The sequence below is a fragment of the Bidens hawaiensis genome, unplaced genomic scaffold (assembly GCF_021521415.1).
Source record: "Bidens hawaiensis isolate Kalapana, Puna unplaced genomic scaffold, B.hawaiensis_p1.1 tig00010467_1, whole genome shotgun sequence".
Classification (NCBI taxonomy): Eukaryota; Viridiplantae; Streptophyta; class Magnoliopsida; order Asterales; family Asteraceae; genus Bidens; species Bidens hawaiensis.
In genome coordinates, this window is record NW_027491799.1 from 108,719 (window position 1) to 115,900 (window position 7,182).

Sequence of the window (7,182 nt, forward strand, 5' to 3'; positions counted from 1 at the left end):
CCTGAGTGTATCTAAGTCATAAGTTACAACTTATGATTACATAAGTCATAAGGAGATGAAATAAGGAATCCCCCCCCCTAAGGAATCCCATCCAACCATTTTGAATGAAGCTTTATTAATAATCTAGTTGATAGGAAACATCCGGAACTAACATTCAACATAGCCGTTGCTACTTCTTGGAAACTAAAAAATATGGATTCAATTCAATGTGATCTTATTTTACAAATAAGTCCACGTCCAACAAATACTACACATATATATTCCTGGCTAGTTCGCCCCCTGCACTGGATTGAACAATAGTGATAACACATGAGACTCAGTAATGTATGGATGGCCATGCCCATCTCCATCATTGTACATGAATTGTGTCATCCTAGGTATGTTTGTAGCACAATCCATAAACTCCTTTGAAAACTCAGAATAACCACAAGCTCGTTCTTTGTTAAGCTTCTTCCACGTCGCTTCGATCAAACCTTTGATGTACACTCTAGCTTCTTCTTCGGTTGCACCGGTGTCATTCATGTAACACTGGATTGATTTTGGAATATCTCCCCTTGCAATTTCCTCCTTCAAGTAGCAAGACAGACAATGTTCAAGCGACAGTGTTATAGGTTTTTATGATCATATATATTAAAAGGACATACCGACGATGTCCCCAAGTCATTAGCAAGCCGGAAGATTGTTGATGAGTAGCGAATTATATTCTCAGCTCTTTCCATGCTTCTCAGCATTTCTTCACTTGAACTAAACGGTGCTAAACAATTAACAGTCATGAGTATTATAGGACCCCCGATCGATACATAAGCATTGTCCAAATACTCCTGGAGTGTTGGTTTATGTCCACCGTGGTACCAACGTGCTTCTACCATGTATGTCTTGATATAGTCTGCCCACTGCATGATAATTAAATCTGAATGTCATTGGAAAAATAATTATGTTGAAGCAATATCACATAGATATTGAAACAAGAGGATTTCATAGTTACTTACTCCTTTCTTAAGATATGGAAGTGCCAGGAATCCTGTCTCGGTAAGTATGTTATATGAAATCTCATTTATGGTATTGTAGAATCCCAAAAATGCTATCTTCATATAATCTGGAAGGTCTTTCATTGCATTCACATCCCATCTACAAATCAGAAACAATTCAAGACACCATACACAACATGTCCCTCTAAATATAACCCGGTTAATTTGCAAACAGATAGAACCCATAAACAAGCTTAGCTTGCGGGCTGATAAAACGTGTAATTCGTGCACCAGAAATTAAGGGTGTACTAGTTTTAACCTGTCAACGACATCAGTAAACCGTTCAAGTTCGTCCAAAGTACCATAGACATCGTAGACATCATCGATGGATGTAATGAGGGAGTTAACCATTGTAAGTATTCTCCTTCCAAGACTAAACTTTGGGTGGTAACTAAAGCCAAGAGACCACATAAAATGCTCCACCAGTCGGTCTCGAGCAAAGCTCAATTTCTCATCCCATCTTGTATTGTTCCACCACCTACACACATGCATGTATCATTTGCACACCTGAATTTAGATTTAAGTAGCATATATAAAGCATAATGAATGATACCGTGATGTGTGCTTTAGATCTTCAAGATGGATAGCTTGGCTCATATCAAAATCAAGTTTTGCAAGCTCGGTCACAATGGAAATCGACCCGCTTCGTTTTTCATATACTTCAATGTACCATTTTGCCTCAACTCTCGGGACTCTCCAATGCAATGGAAACTCCAAAGCATGGCTTACTAATGACGATAAACCGCCGTTAATATTTCCCAGATTTTCTTTCAGAAATTTGGTTGCCAACTCTTTACCCTCGTCTAAAATGCTTTCATTCTCAAAACAAAGATAAGAAGCCTCATACAAGTTAAGTACGGTCACCATATCCTCTGTTAGGTGTGGCTTAGCATTTTGAATGGTGTCCTTGAAGTTGCTAAGAATCTCTACATTTAAACAGTAAAAACCATCATGTTATCTTTTGTTGAAAAACAACTGAAAGTTTTAAACAACATATAGTATGTTTCGATGTAGACAGCTATTTGCATTTTGCAACAATAACTGTTTGTAAGGGTGCAAACGAGCCGAGCTGCTCGTGAGCTACTCGAGATCGGCTTGTGAAAAAACTCGATCGAGGCGAGCTTAATCGAGCCCGAGCTCGAGCTAGGCTCGGGCTTGGGCTCTGCTCGTTTGCTATCCCTAAATGTTTGCCATACTCATGAATGTGTAATAAGACAACATACAATAAAGTTTTTATACTGACAAAAAGTATAAATGATGTACATATGCACATGCAAAACAAACACATGTGGTCCAACTACATAATGAAAATTCACTGAAATGGACATTTAATCAGAATTATGAAAATAAATGTTAACGTTTGATTTTTCACTACACATAATAAATAAAAGTGTAACTCCTAAAGATATGTACCTTGAGGAACTTGATAACCATGTTGTCTCAGCAGTCTAAATCCAAGTGCTTTAAGGTTGAAACTCAGGTCATCCCACTTGGGTTGAGTTTGATAATAAGTGGAGTAAATCGACTCCAATGCATCTCTTATCTCATCCTCAAAATGATAACTGATTCCGAGTCTTTGCAAATCATCAATCAGCTCCAGAGCTCTCGAAACATCTCCAACTTGGCGTCTGATTAACATCTTGACCGTGTCCTTTAACGCATTCGCTCGTGCGACATAACTTTCACCCTGCATGTATGTTTACGAGTCAGCTTTTGAGCATAAACGCATGATCATAACAAGTTATGTTATTAATTATACGGAAAATTAATAACAGTCGTCGTAGTACTTACCGTGTAATTACTAGAGAGTGACTAAATGTGATCAAATGACCATAATGTGGGGTCATAGTTTGCAGATCGTCTAACAACAGGTGGTTCGACCGTGATTGTTGGCGACTGTGACGAATGCGGCTTGTGAACGTTAGGACCGCTTCTTACGACTGTACAACTTTTAACACCTGGGATAGGAAAGGCGAGCAAGCACATGGAAGCCATTGAAATTGAAGGAGAATGTAACAAGTTGTGGTGAGGTTTACTTAAGTTATCATCATCAGTGATTGTCCTTATATAGGCACACTTGACTGACTCTTAAAATAAATTCTAATTCTATTTCTAGTGGCAGTTAGTTATTAATGTTGTTAACTATATTAAAGAAGTAAAAGTTAAGTGGTCAGGTTGCAGGTGGTTGGATGTGGTCTAGGGATCTGCTTAGTGCTTACCATGCATTGGTTGCATGTGGCTTGGGAGTGTCAGTCTGAAATATGCATGTTTGCCATTAAACTGTTGCATATCCACACAAAAATATTGCATTCACTTCCTAAAGTCACTACACTCCATGACCTTAAGCGAAAGTGATTTGTCTCTCTGTTCTCATGTGTAATCTCCGGGCTACTTTAGTCATTCTCCACAACTCCTTTCACTTTCTACATTTAATGTACATTCACAACTCAATTGTTGTAAATATTCACTAGTATATATATGTTTATAACTTCATATATATATATATATATATATATATATATCCACTACTATATTAAAACGCATGAGTGATCTTTTAGACACCAGTATATACTGGTTACAATGAAAAAAAAAATAGTTTATTATAGAGTACAAGAACTTATACCTCGTCATCTTCATCTTCTTGGGCTTCACTCTTGTTTTTGAAACGTTATCTTTTTTTTTTGTCAGTCTTTTTAGGCTTCACATAGTCATCAGCCTCCAACAGCTTGTAAGTCCTCTGTTTTTGTGCTAGCATTGCTGCAGGCTCTTGTTATACAAAAAGTAGCAATTGCACTATCAAAAATCAAGAAGAATAGTAACAATAGCATGCCATTTGAATAATGCATTATTTAAAACAGAAAGAAAACTCACGGTTGATCGGAACTCTTGCGTTCAACCTTCATTGGCAGACGTCCGTGTGTTGTTTAAAGGTGACACCCCCCGAAGTCTTCAAGTGGTCAGTCCCCATATATATATAAGTATATTCAAAAGGCACGCGAGTAAATCATATTCGTGTGTCGCTTTTAATATTGTCATCTGCATTGTAAATAACAAAATTAAGATAATAATATAAATTCTCACAACAAAAACATTATGCCCAAAAGGTAACTTAAAAAGAGCCTTGTAGATGTTACCAGATGCCGAGAGAAGGGTGCTTTCGTCTTTCACGTTAAGCTCATGGTGCTTCCATTGGCCATGAACACGTATTGTCGTACTTGACTATGTATGTCTGCATGTAAAATAATAACCAATGAACTTTTGCAGATGATGATATTAGCATTTAACAGTACTATCTTGGGGCATAGCCACTGTCCCCTAGTATACATAGTTTAATCAAAATGAGACATTTATTTTGACATAATACTACAGAATTTATGCTAGTACAAAGAAAATAAGCCCAAAACACCTAAAAACACATGCCATATTACTAAAAAAGTTAACATAAAGAAATGAGGTACACCTAGCTAAATTTATATTAACAATGGTGACAAAAGCTAATGGCAATGTACGTATAGTAAGTATAGTGTAGACAACAACATCTTCAATTACAAAAACAACTAACAAATGCCCATACTATGCAAACTCATAGCTTAAATAGACAACCACAATAGTAAAGAAACATATTCAAGGCCAAAATGAATGCGTTTAAAACCGATGCTTCAACGGTTATGAAAGCAAGTGACATTTCATCGAACAAATGGTGTGCACTCAAAAGAACACTACAACCTAAAAGCCTAATATGAAAAGTCAGAAATACATAAGAATATGAAAACACATACCTGAGAGCCTGAGATTGAATTAAGTCTCAACATCCCCCACCAGACCAATTAGAAGTTAGTTATATCGCACCAAATTAGAAAAGGGTGGAATCGTGGAACACGTTAGGACTCTTGTCAGTTCGCTCAATCGGTTTGGAGTGTTACAGCTACGTGGTGTAAGGTTCCATTTGTTTATGCACTTTCGGTCAAAGATTTATTGGGATTACAAAGATACTCTACATTCCCGAGTCAAAAGGCGAATGCTTTTCAAGCGGTATGCCTTACTATGACGTGGTGTCTATGAGGCCTATTAATTTAATTGACATAATTTGCGAGATCAAGTCATTAAGCTACTCGTGGGTGAAAAACCGGAGTAAGAACCCAACCCTAATATAGGAAAGATTGTGTGGATTTTCGTTTAATATGTAATTGTCGGGTGAGGGGTTAGGGGAGGGGGGTTCTTTGAAATATTTGTGCTAGGTGGTTTGTTGTGTGTAATTAGGTGGGTTTGGGTTTTGCTTGTTGTTGTGTCTTTCTTGCTTGTAATGATTTTTCTTTTGTTGAAGTGGTTTTGTTGGTCGTTCATAAAAAAAGAAATAATAATTGAGTTGTACACGCACAAATAGCAAAAGAAGTGGTACTCCTCTTTTTTTTTTTTAAACGATCAACAAAAAAACTTTCACTAAATACTAGCAAGACCAAGTGTCTGACATACCAAAACACCTGAAATTCTTTTCTAGATAAGACGAACATCACCCACAACACTAGCGTTGTGGCCTGTGGGTGCTGTAATCTTTAAATATTAAATACATAGTGGACAGAGAAAGAATCTTTATAATTTTGAAACCCTTTACTGTTATTTGGATATCTTTAAATTTTATTACGAAACATATGTCGATTAATATAATAATTTATCCTCTATTTTTGTTTATTCTCTGTTCACTATTATTTAATAACAGTAACAAATAATCTGAAGTAATAATTACCAGTGAAAAAAATTCAACTTAAGGGGAAAAGCTATTTTTTATTTAAAATGAAATATTTTAATTATCGCCACAAGAAAAAGAAAAGAGAGGGGGGCACACACGTAGGTTTATGACACGTAACCCATAAATCCAAAGGCTTGATTACGTATATAATGACTGGCTAAAAATGATTAATTTATGTTGCTTTAAATGGGCCGGCCAAAACTAAATTATTTGTGATTACATATGTACTTACGTCATTAAAAGAGCAAATTGCATAAATACGTAAACAATGTGGCTCCAGACCTGATCCTAAGCATAATATTTTTTTACATATAAGTGAAGATGATTAGGATTTCATATAACTTGGAAGATCATAGTGTCCCTTTTACATAAAGATTGAATGCGACATAGATACAATGGTTGATGGTATCATAACTACAATTGTCGACGGTCATAATTGATAAATGTCCCCTTTACATAATAAAGAAGGCATGCACTGGCTACAGATCATGTAAATTATGAAACGCAATGATCTAAGTTTTGATGAGGTTATATTTGAGTGTTTGAGACAAGCTTAAAGTGCTAAAATGGCTAGATCAAGACCTAATTATTGAATTTGTACCAAATGCCATACTCGATTCTAGTGCTTAATCAAACACAAGCATTGGGGTTAAGAGTCGAATCATGCCAATTAATTAAGATACATACTATATTACTAGCGCTGCAAACGAACCGAAAGAACACGAACAAAGCATTGTTTATGTTTGTTTGGTAAGGAAATAATGTGTTCACGAACATTTGTTGAATGAGATTTTATGTTCGTGTTCGTTCATTAAGAAATGAATGTGTTCGCGAACGGTTTACGAACACAAATAAAATCGATGGAACCTATAGATATTGAGATCGATGTATGTGAATAATGAGAAAGTAAATGAAAATAATGTGAGAGATCTCCTATTTAAGTTAGGGGCAATAAATTAAAAAAGATAAAATGTTTAGATACAATAAATAAATGTACAAAAAAACTTTCTTGAAAAAACATACACAAGCGAAGATGAACGAGCTTTCATGAACACATTACAACGTTCACGAATACAACTGAACGAATGAGGCTCCGTTCATGTTTTTATTTAATTAATCGAAAAAAATTTCTTGTTTATGTTTGTTCATTTATTAAACAAACATAATCAAACTTTAAACTTATATCAAACTATGCATAATTAATTAACCCTTAATCAAGTTTACACAAAAGATCCCTAGCTATTAATCTGCCCGGTGTGACCTTTTAAGATGCATGCATGCGTGTGTAAGTTGAAATATGGGACAATTAATATCAGCATCTGATGATCATGTCACGGCCACCCACACGTGTGGTTCTTCATTTTATCTTTTCTTTTTCTTTAGACAAAAGGGCCCATGAAAACATTA

At 35.7% G+C, this 7,182-nt stretch overlaps 1 pseudogene; it reads right to left on the minus strand.

Annotated features, from left to right (window-relative positions):
• Positions 1-267: 267 nt before the first annotated feature.
• On the minus strand, positions 268-3,023 carry LOC143535375 (R-linalool synthase QH1, chloroplastic-like; annotated as a pseudogene).
• Between the last annotated feature and the right edge of the window lie 4,159 nt (positions 3,024-7,182).